This window comes from Cebidichthys violaceus, unplaced genomic scaffold (assembly GCF_023349555.1).
Source record: "Cebidichthys violaceus isolate CVI_PGR_0920_01 unplaced genomic scaffold, fCebVio1.0.p SCAF_13, whole genome shotgun sequence".
Taxonomy (NCBI): Eukaryota; Metazoa; Chordata; class Actinopteri; order Perciformes; family Stichaeidae; genus Cebidichthys; species Cebidichthys violaceus.
The window spans coordinates 2,968,992-2,984,571 of NW_027176296.1; the positions used below are offsets into that span (position 1 = coordinate 2,968,992).

The 15,580-nt window shown below is 43.5% G+C and overlaps 1 protein-coding gene across 1 annotated transcript in view; it reads left to right on the forward strand.

The window, feature by feature from the left end:
- rnf220b (ring finger protein 220b) overlaps positions 1–15,580 on the forward strand; it is a 29,731-nt gene that overhangs the window by 3,275 nt on the left and 10,876 nt on the right. The gene's annotated exons all lie outside the window — the stretch shown is intronic.

Sequence of the window (15,580 nt, forward strand, 5' to 3'; positions counted from 1 at the left end):
TGGATTGTGTGCCGTGTGTGCATATGTGTGTCTTTGTTGAAACTTGCTGATTTTGTCGCTGGTTGGTGGCTGAGTGACAGGGCCAGGGAGGCGGAGTGGCAGGAAGGAATCTCAATATGGAATTTTAATAAGGACGGGAAAGGAAAGAGATGCCAGCCAGCATGCTGGCGTGAGAGGTGTGTCTGTCTGACAATGTTTGCTCTGTGCACTCGTGCATGCGTGCTCCCCTCACCTCCTGATTTTGGGAATCTCATTTGGGGAATGTTGACAAGGACAAAAGACGGGGAGGAAGAGAACATGGGGAGCATCTCTCCTCCAAAAAAATGAGTTTGGAAAAAAAAATGGATTCGTGCACATTGGAAGCTGCTTTTCCAGCTTTATCCAATTAGATTGGAGCTCAGGCAAACTAAGAGCTTTAATGCAATTGAGCTCCCAGCACTTTTCTAAGTCTGACATACACTTGTTCCTCTTGACTGGGTAACAGACAGTCACTTCAGGACCAAAAGTCTTAACTGTTAAGCTTGAAATCTTCTCTGGTAGTGAGAGTGTGTCTACTGCTCGCATACTGCTGCAGCGATGGCAATGGAAATACTCACTGAAGTACAAACTAAACCATAAAAACCTACTTTAATACTTTTAAAGTTTTCTTTATAATAGAAATGACCTTCTGCGTTGGGTTACGTGTTCTCCCCATGTCTGTATGGGCTTCCTCCAAGTGCTTCAGTCTCAATGTCAGGTGTTAGGAATATGCCTGACGCTGCCCTTTAAGCAAGGCACTGTCCTCAAAGCTGGAGTTGGTCAGTTACACTTTGTGTCAGTATTTTTGACCCTGGAATGAAATGCTGACGCTTATGTCGGCTGCCCTCTGACATGCCTCATAGTCTCCAGTACTGAACACAGGTGACCAAGTGCTGTGGTTGCTCTCACGTTTCCCTTTCAACACAACATGCAGGTAGGGCACCTCCTCCCATCACTGCCAGTGGACATCTCCTTCTGTCCATTTAGTGTCTGTCTTCTGTCGATTTTCCCTCCCAGACTTGCCTCTGTTTTATCAGGGAATGTCTGAGACGCACGGTGTGCTCTGACAGCTGTTCAAACAGCTACTCTCGCTTTCAAAGGGCAGATGTCTTCACTGGAGCGAATCATGCTTATTTTCCTCAGGGAGATGCTTTCCACCGCAGGCCTGAGCTGGAACTAAAATGGCCCTTTACCATAAACAGGAGTTGGGGAAACCAGAGGAGTTCAGTGGCAAACACACCATGGCCAGACGCTGACGGAGTGGTGTGTGTGTGTGTGTGTGTGTGTGTGTGTGTGTGTGTGTGTGTGTGTGTGTGTGTGTGTGTGTGTGTGTGTGTGTGTGTGTGTGTGTGTGTGTGTCTGTATCTTACAGTGGTGGCAAAGCTGAGTTAGAACTGTGATAACTGGAACCAGATGTTTGAGAGCTGCTGTGTTGTGATACTTGTTAAATGCTAAAGTCCTATGGCTGTCAGAAAAGTGAAAACCTTCACCTGCAAAGTAGACAAAGAGATCCGCAAAGACTACCAAACAAAAAGTCAACTGTTGTCCAACTGACAGTATTGCCTATTGTATCAGTGAATTCACATATTTAGTACAGGCTTCTCACTTATATTTTCTCTACTGTAACAAATAACTGGACTGGGCAGGAGCCAGTTTTGTGGAAGGGAATTGTGAACACTGTTTACATCGCAAATCCTGTTTCAAAAATGTTTGTCGCCCGCAAATTGCAGTAAAGCCTGTACGCCTCTTGCATGCTCACGCACGAGTCGCCACAAATATACAGATTTTCTTGATTAGTGAAACATGTCAAAATGAACGAGAAAGGAAATTATTATTGCAAATTTGGTGAAAAAGCCTCTCTGCTGACCACGCCAATGCAAAACTTTACAGTGTCAGTTGTAACATTTGATCAGACATGTTCTCAATTTGTATTAGCTAGCATACAACTAGATTACAAACAGATTCACACAGCCACAAATTAAAATTCAGTCTCCTGACTTGTTGTTTTTAGCATCATTCTCATCAACAGTAAAGCATACTGTACATGCACAATTAATGTGAGTGGTATCATTTACGTGTGTATCAGCTGTGTGAGTCTGCGTGTGTCCACTTTGGAGTAGCGAAACATGAGAGCTTAAATAGACCAGTAATGAATGTGACTACCGATATTTAACATTTAACGCTTGGACGAGAAGGCGCTGAGAGACTCGCCAAATCTTCACCCGAGCGTAAAGAAATCCTGCAGGAAGTTAATAGGGGGGAAACATGTAAGTGTAACACACATTGAGGATTCTCCACCAGATGCGCTCAGAGTGTAAGTGTCCTCTGCGGTCGGTTATTCATGGGTTGTTAGCGGACTAGTGCGCCGCCCGAACAGAATCAATATTACATAGATTCATCTTAGATTTGGCACATGGATTATCTCAGTGGTGAAGTTTGAAGGCTTTGAGCTCGTTCCAGACACAGCTTACATGCTTTGTGTGCGCAGTGTTTGCATGCGGGCACACGTTTAGATTGATGTGAGTTAGATCTTAGTATATTACTGCTGTCAGGAGCTTGTTTTCATTCTGTCATTAAATCAGTAAAATTATCACAATTATGCTGTTACACGGTTTTCACCCACCAGCGGTGCATGTTTGTATACTTTTTATACACTTATTTGTGCATATAGGTTTGTACGGTATATTGACATGTTTCTCCCTCACATACACACACACAGACACACACATACCAGGCCATATACTCTAGCTGTGTGTGCTGATTTGATAACAGGGAGGCCGTCTGTGCGCTGTGTTTTCTGTGTAGCAGTCGTTGACGGCTGCTCGTATTGAGTGGAGCTTCCTGCTGAAAGACACAGTGTTTACATCCCACTGGCAGGCCACAGGAGATCAATAGCAACCACTCGATGCTCATGAATACACATATAGTATCCGCTGCCCGCTATTATTCCCAGGGTGTATACTCCTTATCAGGCGGACTTGCGTGTGCACTCCATGCATCAACAGTCGCACTCACCATATGCTTATGCCTAGTTTTTTTGTTTTCCTTTTGTTAGGGATTTTGTGTCGTTGTGATCTGTCACGAACAAACTTTAGAAAGAAAACTGAAGTAATGTAGTAATAAGAAGGTGTTGGCCGATAGAAAGAAAGAAGGAAAAAGACGAAACAAACAAGCATCCAAAGTGAACTCATACTAAAGTATTTCATGAAATCATGACAACTTACAATATTGTTTTGTATAAAAAAGTACAGTTGATTTGAGTGTATTTCATCTTTAATCAAGTTTAAACCAGCTTTGATTAATCCTTCCAGAAACCATTTGATCATTAAAAAAAGACAATAAAAGAACAGTGAAAGTCAAGATGCTAAACTCTTGGTTCCTCATTTATTGTTACCTGATGTCATCGCATACTGAGTTCATTCTGTTTTTAAAGCTACAATTTCCCAAATACGTGACATTGTACTGGCCACACTGGTAGTCTTGTTCTTGATATCAAACACTCTGGGAGGAAACATTACAATATTAATGGTGGTTGTGTTTGATGTGAGAGTACGCCGCGGTTGACTGTTTCCCCTCCTGTTGTGATGGTAGTTTGTTCTCCTAATGTTCTACCAAGTAAAAGAGGCTTTCATCCTGGCGGGAGGGGAAACTCTTCTTGGCTTTTTACCTCCTTCCCTTCATCTTATAAGTGCTGGAGAGAGGGAACATGTACGTTTTTTTCCCCATGTTGTTAGATTTACGTGTTGTCTTAATACGTCATGTGTATTTGCGGATGGAGTGTGTGTATCTGTGCGTGTTATGGCCTCCATGCAGGCCAAAGGATCTTCAAATGTTTCAGAGTGTCAGGCTGTGGACCACACGGCTTGTCGGAGACAGACAGGATTTCTACAAGTCTGGCAGTAGGCTTTTACAGTAGCGTGGCGAAATCTGTATGTGGGTGTGTGTGAGTGGGGGTCTTTTTTGTGGTGACCATCAGCACCTGTTTGACGGTCAACAGAATGTTCTGCCGAAACATGAGTCACAGCACATCTTGTAGTCGCTGCGTCGCCTACTGTGATCGAACAGCACTGCCTGTGTGTAAAGAGAGAGAGAGGGAGGCTTGAGTGTGCTGAGAAAGACAAAGACAGACAGACAGACAGATAGAGAGAAAGAGAGAGGGTCATAATGAGTGCAGGGCCCAGGGGTCGTTAAAACAACAGCCTTGTTTTAACAGAGGCCATCTTTCCTTCTTCTCTTCGTTCCGTTTTCCCTCTTTCTACTTCTCTCTACGCACCTGATCGACTTGCATCACAGCTGCCTCTGATCTCACATCAAAGACCTGGTGTGGGTGTGGGTGTGGGTGTGTGTGTGTGTGTGTGTATATGTATAGTAAAGGATTGGCGTAATGGCAGAGGGGTTATGTCTGTAGAGTGAATCACAGAAATGACACACGCACATGCACACGCACACGTACACGCACACGAACACGCACAGCCTCCGTTCTGTCCCCGGAGTCTAACAAATCAGTCGGGCAGATAGAGAGGGCAGGGAGGCCAAACGCTGGGGTTAAACACATGCTGCTGAGGAGCAGCACACCCAGACAGCAAGACCACAACTATCGTACACTTACGTACACATATATGTATATATGTAGATGTGTATATATATATATATATATATATATATGTGCCTTGTGTCACACACAGACCTCATTACAGCATGTCACTTGTGCTTGCTGCAAGTCTCCCAGCTGTGGAGGAGCTTGACAAAAGCACGTCAAAGGCATGCCAGGCGCGATAGCTTTACTTCCCAAATACATGACGTCCTGACATTATTCAGTTGCTTCTTAAGCAGGATTGGCAGCCATTGTAGATTATCAATTTTTTTTTTTTTTGCAAAGTTTTTGAAATTGAATAAAAGGAAGACATCTTTATGGAACTGCAGAGTTTCTGGGTGAAAGCCTGAAAATATTGGAGTATGGACTCATTTTCTCCTCTCCCTATAAAATTGACAATCAATAGTTTCCTTTATAGCAGCACATTTAGACTCTTAGAGAGAAAGTTATTTATAGTATGCGCATGTGACAGTTCAAACATGTTAAAGCACAGGAAACAGTACAGATTACTTACACATGCATCCTTAAAGATCCACTTATCGATTTAGTCACTTCCAGTGCTGTTCACAAACTCCCATCAGTGCCGGTGCACCGCTGCCTTAAAGGTCAAAGTTTTCCAGGATTGACCCTTCACCCCGCTGTGCAGGGGTGTAAACACTCTCCCAATTCTCCTCAGAGAATAGCATTGAGTCTGGGCCATAAATCACAGGCCTGATAATTGATAGGAAAACAGCAGTCCAGCAGTATATAACCTTTTACGTGTCGTCTCAACTCTTTATTATGGTGCTAATGAGTGGCCGTGGATCAGGGTTAGAGCCGCCAGCAAAGGGGGTGCTGGTGGTGGGGGGGGTCACCTCAGTAAAATTCAGGCTACCGGCTACTTACACACTCACTTGTAAGGCAGACACACACACACACATAAATACATAAATACAGGAACTCGGTGTGCACTTAACACAGGTACACACACACCAAAGGGCAGGCAGACGCTCAACTACACACAGGAAGGCACTCCCACTGAAGGATATGCGCATATGCAAACATTCCCTCACACACACATGCATAATATGCAAACACACACACACACACACACACACACACGCACACACACACACAGTGGCTGGCAGACTCAGCAGTGTCCATTACAGGCTGCCATTAGTATGGAGATTGTGCTAATTGTCCCCACAGACCACACAGGCAGCGCTCAGCAGGCCCGCTGCGAGTCTGTGAGGCTGAGCTGAGTAAGAGCAGGGACTCTGCCTCACACATCCTATTGTCTCGGTCGTGACCCTATTAGTGCAATTACAAATCAATCACTGAATGATGATGGGATACATGCTGTGGATTGTTTCAATGCAAATGACACCATTATAGCACATCAAGTTGCTATGTTGCTGTAGCAGAGTTTCACAAAAGAAAAGTCACACAGCAGCTTCAACACTGTAACATATCCACCATGATAATCCATTTCAGTAAGCGACCTGAAATGTCACCAGTGGGATCATCTAACAAGTTCCCAGTGCAGTGACCTGTTTTTAAAACTTCAATATAATTTTTAAGTTTTGGATTGGAAACAGGTGTCTAATTGCCTTTTGTAGCATCTTTTCCATAATTTTCCTTTGACCTGAACTGATTATAATGATGTTTTATGATTTTTTTGCATAATGTGGGTTTAAGAGGAAACTTTAATGTCTTGTAAAGTATAAATATACTGTTGTCAGAAACATGTCCATTCTACAAATCCATATTTTTTTAATTTCAAATTTTTTTTCCTTTCGGATAGCCAACCAAAATATGATTAGCTTAAATCCCGCCTGGAAAATACGCATATTACGCTCTTAAAAATAAAAAAATAATACATTTCAGTCAAACCTGTTTAAAACGTGTTTGTGTTCAGTATTTTAATTCTATCGTGGTGATCCATAGTATTTTTCATATAACGACATATGTTTTAATATTGAAAATAAATACGATAGGGTATTTTACTTTAGGGTAGTCTAAATGTACTGCTCTTTTTCCTTTGAGATACATATTTTAGTGTAAAATCCATATCACACGCACTGAAACAGCATCTCTGTACTAAGTACATCTTGACTAAAAGGGGCTTTAACCCATACTGTGTATAACCAATTATTGCTTTTAATTAGTTTCAACCTGAATCACAGTTTGAAATAGCTGCTTGTATCTGACTGGACTCCTGGACTCTATGTGGTTTTGCTCTGGGTGGGCTGGTTCAGGGTCCCGCAGACTGGAGAGGGTCCAGTCTCATTAGCAGCGTCTCAAAGCTCCTGATCAGTCAAGTAGAGGAGATTGAACTGTGAGCGGCTCCTGTGTGACCCCGCTGAGCGAGAACACAGGAGAGAAGATCTATACCCGCTGGCGCTGCCACAGGCCTCTTTGTTCTCCTGTGTTTGCTGACAGGGGAGATCGGAGGGGCGTATCGACGGGGGCTCACACTGCGCTGCGCTCACCGGGGCTGCACAGTCCAAGTGTGTAAATGATACAAACATGAGCACATGCACACATTTCTCTCTCACACACACACAAACCAATACAATGTGTGCATGTTCACACTTAGTTTCACTTCACACTTGCTCTTTGACAAATCTATCTACACACACACACACACACAACACACACACACACACACACACGCACACACACACACACACACACACACATAATAAAACTATCACAACAGTGATTTCTAGTCTGATGTGGAGGGTCGTCCCTCCACTTGAGAGTTTTGTATTAAAGCTCAATATATCTTTCTCTCAACAAGCTTTCAGGGTCGAGTGGAGTCAGTCTGGTGCTGGGATACCACACACAACATGCAGAGATGCCCTTTGTACTCAAAAGAAAACAACCATAAAGGCATTATTTACTGCTCACCTTTGTTTGCAGTGTAACGCTTAAACCACACAATAGATTTCAACATTTAGGCAATTTACTTGAAACATTTTTTAGGTATAATTGAGGGGGACACAATAACTTAAACATGTTTACAATATTATTGAATTCAACACAACAGACCTGCAACAAATATTTTACTTTGTGAAGTTTATAATGTTACATTTCTGTTGATGTAGTTAGTTCTACTGTACGGCTCAGGTTGAATTGAATTGAAAGTCTGTGATCTGTCATCTTTCGGGGCCGTCACACTCTGGATCACATGAAAAAGAGATTACAAATGAGTTCTTGCAGTTATATTACTGTAACATCCTTAAAATCGACAGAAAATGTAGGCAGCGATAAGAAAGTTTCATAAAATGTTCATATGTTTATATGAATCATATACATTGTATATCTGTCCATATAATGTAAATCTGAGGAGAATAAAAACATCTGCTGAAAATAATAATTTGTACACAAGAGCTTTCCTAGATATTTAGAAAAAAAAAATTCCTCCAAGATTTCTTCACCTTTTAAATATGAAGTAATCTTCAAAGCTAAGGGCTTTAAATGGCCCGATTCCTCTTTCTTTTGTGTGTGGGTTACTGAAGATAAGCTGCTCAATCAGCTGTATCTTTCCACTATTTGAAGATAAAACCATCGTCATCTGCCATAATTGTTTGCTCATCCAGGCAGACACAATAACATCATTTGGGAAGTGTGACTAACCCAAACACAGGTGTATCACAGAGCGCCAGGTGCTTGTGGTCCTCTCGTACCAGCAGCAGTCAACACTGTTTCTGACAGTATCAGATGTTATCTGGAGGAGAGGGGGAGACAGATGGGTTATCTGTGATGATGCCCGCTCATGAGTCTGAAGGGAGGGACGCTGCGGTGCGGTGTCCGGAAAGTTCTGACTGGAGGCCTGCTACCACTGCGATTAAGACCCGATGCGGGGCTTTAAACCCGGCATGTTTCCTCCAGAGGGAACACAACAATTTTGATTTTGTTTGAAGTGTGTTAGTGTGTCCCTAATGGTAAAGGCTTCCACGCTCACCTGCACTGCACAAAATGTATGTGGGACAGGTGTGTGAGGGGTAGCAGGTGGCTGTGTTTTCTTTGGTAGAGCATGACGGTGTGTGTCAGCTGTCCCAAATTATCATCTGAAAAGGAAAATGTAGTTCAAAACATGAAATGAGATACCTTGCTTTTTCTGGCATTTTTTGAGTGGCAGTGTTTTTTTTATTATTCTTATGGATTTCTGGCAAAACACAGAGAAGCACTGCTATAATAAAAACTTTTAAGTAGGAGTAGTAAGGCTCTCACTGTGTTGCTTGCTCTTATTTTGGGTGTTACTGTTCTCTGCTCTCTGTATTTCCTTCCTCTTCTCTCTCATTCCTTTCTTTTATTTGTCAAATGTGTTTTTATTGTAATTGTGTTTGTGTTCCCGCAGTTGGGGCAGTTTTCCATGAAATGAAGCCAGTACAACAGCACTCAGAGCATGGAGAACCCACAAGTACACATAGTTAACATAGTGAAGAATGTACAAGCTGACCAAACAAATCACAAGAAAAGTACATACATTTTATGATTTTGAAGAAAAGAAAAAGAATGAAAGGGGACCAAATTGTCCTAAAATCCTCATTTTCCTATAGAGCAAACCTGGTTTAATGCTTTACTTAAGGTGGTTCTGGTGTTGTAATAAAATTTGTCATTCCTCTCTTTTTCCTCTCCCTTTCTTTTAATACGTTCCTTCTTTCTACTCCTTTCTTTTTTCACAGCAAACTCATTTGGAGTCATAATGATACGTCTTATGTTGAGATTGTTGTGTTGAGATGTATGCAAATAACTTTACTTTAAACCTCTCACCACCATCTGGGAACCTCATTTAAATTTACAGAATGTGCCTTGTGCACCTGATCGCAGCAGCAAGAACGCAGTAAATCCACTGTTTTCCCTTTCTAAAAAAACCAAACATCGACTGTTAGTGGATGTGTTCAAGGAGCTCACTTTCTTTTATTGAGTCTCGCTGTTTTTAAATTGCCAAAACGGCGCCGTGATGTTTGTTTAGGGAGTTTAAGAGCATGCGACAGAGAACCTGGTTCGTGTGCCTACAGCGCTGAATGTGTCAGAGTTGGCACCACAGTCGCCTACCTAATGCAAAAAGCTCAGGCGTGATCTCTGGGGAGTATATTTTGGGAAATATAAAAAAATCCCTCACCGAAGGAGAACCAGGCAAAAACTAAAGCATTGTAAGTTACAGCATGCAAGAGAAGAGCTCTCTGTTTTGGACACTGCTGTAAGAAAATGGTCCCAACTGAACAATTATATAGTCAGAATTAATTGTTATAGTCTGTACAGTTGTAGTCCACTGATGAGTTCTGCTACAATTAAACTCTTCAGTGAGTTCAACACACAGTGACACACTGTTTGTCCAAGACTGTTTAGAAAAGTTGAGTACTTGATGCAAGCAACGGAGCGATCCTCTCATTTTCTCCTTATTAACCACTAATTGGGAGAAAGAGCGAGAGGGGAAAAGAAAATGAGAGAGAAGTGATGAGGAGACGATGGAATAATAAGGGAGAGAGAGAGAGAGAGAGAGAGAGAGAGAGAGAGAGAGAGACACAAGAGAGTATTAATGTGTATTAACCAGCGGTCCGGCTAATAGTGATCTGTATTTTTGGAGCCAATCTAATGAGCCTCTAATGAGGGATTGTGATCTGTCTATTAGCTTCTTGATGTTTCTTACTTTCACTCTCACTCTCACTCTCTATCTCTCTCGGAGTAATGTATAGTTTTAAATCGACATGTTTGCTTCAACCCACACAGACATACAGGAAAAGGAAATATATTGCAGCAATCACGCCGGTACATGAAATATAAATAGCTCACAGCAGGCTTACACATGACTTCATGAGTTACTTACTTTCAGAGGAAGGCACTCATTGAAATCCCACAAATTTTGGCAGTGGGTTCATTGCTGCTCAAATTGTTAACAAGCGGGGCGTGGATGTCGCCGTTTTCTGAAAATGGCAACTGTTCAGGAGCTAATAGAAGCACCATTGTGTTTTCACTACTTTTTGGTTTACCAAATCCAATTGTGGTCGATAGTTTTAAAACCTTACAAGACTGTATAATCACTCAAATGGGATGAAAATGTATAATGCGACTGAGGAAAGAACTTTTCCCTCCTGGCAAAAATGAACTCAAGTTAAACCGATTATGGCAATTGATTGCCTGAAGTATGTTGAGAGAGGTTCAAGTCATGACAGTGTGATGTAGTATGACAGTGCTGGATCTCTGTATATTTCAGTCTGTCTAGCGACTGCAGGTTGATGGCATCAGACTGAGTGACAGGCCACCGGTGAACATCTCTATTGCTGTCCGCTGTCAGTGGCTTCTTGATCCAACACGGCAGCACTGACTTTGACAGACAGCAGTCAGCAAATGGATGTCAAAGTCTGGATTTGGCATTTGCTGCCCAGAGTCTGAGCTCGAATACATCTCAGCTTTTGGAGGATCATAACTGCTAATGGTAGATAGATGAGAGTATGAATAAGGAGAGAGAGACGGGGAAAGACATGCAACAAAGGTTCCTGGTGGGCCCCGAACTAGGTAGGGGTAAGCTAGGTAGACGTCCTCATGGTTCCATGAGTTTGGACCTGCGTGGAAACTTACCCGAACTTAAAAAAAAAAAAGACTGGATCTCAGAGAAACCAGAGGGCTTGAGAATAATCCGGCCTGTTTCACAATGCCCAAACAGGACCTGAACAGACACAAATAAAGACAGAACAGCACATCTTTGTCAATTGTTTTCAAAAAAGATATTAACCTCCTTTTACCAGTACTTATTCTCTTCTTTCTCATGTTGGCCATTTTCCCCATTTCTCCAAGGTTCACACACCATCTCTCCTCTGCTGATAGGGAGTTTGCTGGGACCCACTAAGGTAGAAACACAGACCCTAAACCTGCAACAATAAATTGGGACCTTATCTGATCTAGTTAGGCTGATTATAACATGGACTTGTTTAGGTTTCAGAGAACCAACCGGACCTGTAAAGACCTCTTGACTTCATCAATGTTGTAAAAGAAAAAAAAGGACACAATTGGCAATCATAAGCTCTGCAGCTACCATGAATCAGCAGACTTGATGTTTTTTGGATATTTCAGTCTTCAAATAGACCTGCAGATATTCCCCCATGATGTGGCTTGTAAGTAGCCTCATATTACCGCAAATACCCAAGGACAGTCCTAACTTTCCCCCCTGACTTCCACTCCCTCTCTCCAATCTGTAAGTCACTATCAAAGATCATTGAGCCATGCATCTCAATGAGGGCCAGATTGATTGGTTGGAGCGAAGCAGAGGCAGGGTTCGATCTTTGCCCTCAGGTCCTGAGAAGGGAAATATGGTCACAGGGACACAGTCGCACAGCTACCCAGTCCACTCTCCATCAGGGAGAAGATTGGACACATACATGCTGGGCCACGCCCGCACCTGATGGAACAATTGTGATGACTAATGGAGAAGATGAGAGAGAGAAAGAATGAGAGAAATTGGGGGTTTGTGCGCTGATTGACTTGTGGTCAGAGAGGTTATGTCCATTGATCTGTAGGGCAGGAGAAAAGGGATTTGGCCTGAGGTGCTTCAGAATGAGTCTATTTGGAGTTTAGGATTTCTGTTCATTCCCACCAGGAGCTTTTTCATCATCTGACTCCCCAGGAGTTACAACTGCCATCTCCCGTTGTCCACATAATGCACAGAGCACTACAGAGGGCAAAGGCCAATCAATGTTCTACAAGAGGTTGATACAGATCTTATTAGTCAATGAATGATCATTAGTGGTCTAACGAGGCATTGATTTGTGTAAGGGCCAAAGGTTGCGGTGGTTCTGGTGAGTGTCTTTAATACATTAAACACAATTGATTGCAGAGTAGGAGGGATATTTTTGAAGGATGCTGGAATTAGATTGGACAGTGAGAGATTTGAGGTCAAGCCAGGAGAGGGAGTGTGTCTTCATCGGCCGTTGAATGTGGTTAGGATTGAACATGGATCTGAGCAGCACACTTGTAGTTCGTGTATTACCGGTGTAGCAATTCTGCAATTAATAAAAAGCAGATATCTAGAAGTACTAAGTCAAAGGCAACTAAACTTGCTTTTTCAAAGGCTGGAGCAGCAGCCTTTGAAAGCTGAGGAAATGACTCTGCTCATAGCAGATGTGTTACTACAGGGCCTATTATGTTGCTCATTAAATACCCAACCTCTCAATAGGCCATTATTTCCCCAATAAAAAACAAACGGCGGCCTGCATACTTTCCCCTCTCCCCCCTCCGCTTCAGAGGTTAGTTCTACCTCACAGACGGCAAAAAACCCTGACTAATATCCTGCATGTGATGCTTTTAAATAGGAAGCAGGCCGCGGGATAGGGTGGGGTACAGGTGTGGCAGGAGCCAATGGCTTTTATAGCCCTCCATCTCCTCTGAAAGTGTGCCAAGGACCTGCCTACACAACCCACCACTGCAGTGTTAGCCGCCAAGCGTTAACTTTACTCCCCCCGCCAATCTCTACATGTCTACTGGTTATATAGAGTCTGTGCTTGTTATGACTTTATAGAGGGATTTCTGATGTGCTTAGAGAATTGTTTGATGATTGGGATAATGATGCAAGTTGGAGTGAGTTGTCTCAGCACTTTATTGCCAGTGAACATACAGAAAAACAGACCCAGCCAACACAAAACAAGCGCCACATCCTCCACAAGCTCCCCTGGATGCTCGCTTGTACGTCCCCTGCCATTCAAAGCCGTCCAATCCTCCTCACGTCAATCAGAATTATACCACGTCCACAGGTTTGTCACCGGGGGGACGTTCGTCACCATGTCTCCCCTGCAGAACAGCCTTTTCATGCCCCAGCATAATGTCAGCCGGTGACATCCAGGCCTGATGTGATGTGGCATTCACTAAAGGTCACGTTAGGCATCTCCGCTCCGTCTGCATCAGCAGAACTGGCAGCCGTCATATGGGCGCTGGAATCGGCCATTACCCAGGCCCTCGGGGGGACTCGAAGCTTTAAGGATTTGTCAGCGGGATTCTGATCTCTCTGTTGCAGTGGCGAGGACTGAACGCAGGACAGTCACAGTCCACGTCTTGATGCAGAACAACAGAAACTGGATTTGAGCATCAATCATACAATAGGGGACAAGGACGAGATCTTGTTTATTTACAGAACATGAACTTTACTATCTTGTGATGCTCTTGATAGTGGAGACACGGCACATACATATCGCAGCGCTCTGATGGCTTATTTGCCCCAAGGGTGTGTTCTCTTCAAATCCATGGGGAGATAAGAGATTGTATTCAGGCATGTTTGTGTATGCTCATCTGTGTGATTCCTCCCAGAAAGGTTTTCCACTTGTACATAAAACACCATTGTAGTCCAAAGTGGTGCTTTTATTTTATTGTGAAAATAGTGTAGTCAATTTTGAAAATTAAATTATGCCTTGAATATAGCCAAAGAAGCATCCTCCCAAGTGGGAACAGTAAGTGACGCGAAGAGAGAAAATGACAGCTGGACAAATGCAAGTCATCCAGGAAAAGAAGGTCCTGAACTGGCGAGACACAAAGACAGAAAAAAGAAAACAATCAGAGACACAGTGAATCCATTTGGAGATGAGCCAGTCAAACTCAGCACAGCCCAGCCAGAGAGGGCCAATCCATCCGAGCCAGTTGCCGTAGTGAGGGAACAGTTAACAAGCCCCACAGGCAGGTTTTACAGCCCCCTGTTGTGTGTCTGAGACCCCCCAGGCTGAAGAGGGGCTGAGGCTGACTGATACTGACAGGGTTTATGTGGGCGGGGGCGGAGGGCAGCGGGGGGGGATGGAGACGTGTAAAAAGGTGGTCATGAACCAACAACTGTCACTTATGAGAGCGCAGCACAAGCCCAGAGTCAGGCTTCAGCAAAAGCATGTACACACACACACGCACACACTCATCCATATATCCAAACATGCCCGCTCATAATTAAATCTGATGTTTGTGTGGGACAGAGGTGAAGGGTGGGGGAGAGGCTGTAGTCGGAGGAGGGGGGCTTATCCAAAAAGCGGACCAATAAAACACCTGAAAATCAAATCCCATTGCTCTTATCGCGGCGCCATTCAGAGACGTTATCTGTCCAGGTAATGTGGTTATAAATTCAATTTCAGCCCAGAGATTTCATTGTTTACTGATGCCTGCATGTTCCGGGCGGCAGAGCGCAGAAAGCCCGGGAACGTTCGATGCGTGTCGGGAAAAGTCATTTAGACTTCCGCGAGGGGATGCAAAAAAAGGCAAGAGAGAGGGAGAGAGAGAGGGAGAGAGAGAGAGGGAGAGAGAGAGAGAGAGAGAGCGAGAGAGAGAGCGAGAGAGAGAGAGAGAGCGAGAGGGGTGAAACCAGGAGAGCTGTCACTCTTCCAAGGACACCTGACTCCACTTTCTATTTTCCAACCCATGTTTTATTTAGAGGCCATTTTGTCCTATTTGGTTCCTCATTGTGGAGGCTCATAGCTCAACTGATGTCAGGGGACGGCACTTGCCGACAGACATCTGAGCTTGTCATGTCGCTGGTCATTTGGAGTGGAGCTGGGGAAAAGTGTTAGTCCGGTGTTCGGATAATAAGGTCCTCAAGGAAGTTCAGTCAGTCACATTGAGGGGAAACTGAGAAACTGTCAAAAAGACTAATCTGTTTGTAATGTTCTGTATTAAAACGTATTAAATTGTGATTGCCAGCTCTGTCATTTGTTTTCCATTGACTGTGCAGTGATGGAAATTAGGTGCATCTTGCCTACTAGCTCTCTACATGTGATTGATGGCTTTCAGGAGTAAATCACCTCATCTACTAGGTAAAATCTTGATATAGTAGAGCTCCTCAGGCTCCCAGCTGGCTGCTTATGGCAGTAATCCATCAGTGGGGCCCAATGGGCCGAGTGGCCCTCCTGGGTAATGTTCCTATTGACAGCCTATGATGTCAACACACTGACAGCAGGGGGCCATAGCAGTCCGTCTATGTGTTTATATGTGTGTGTAACCTTATTTTACTCTCACTGC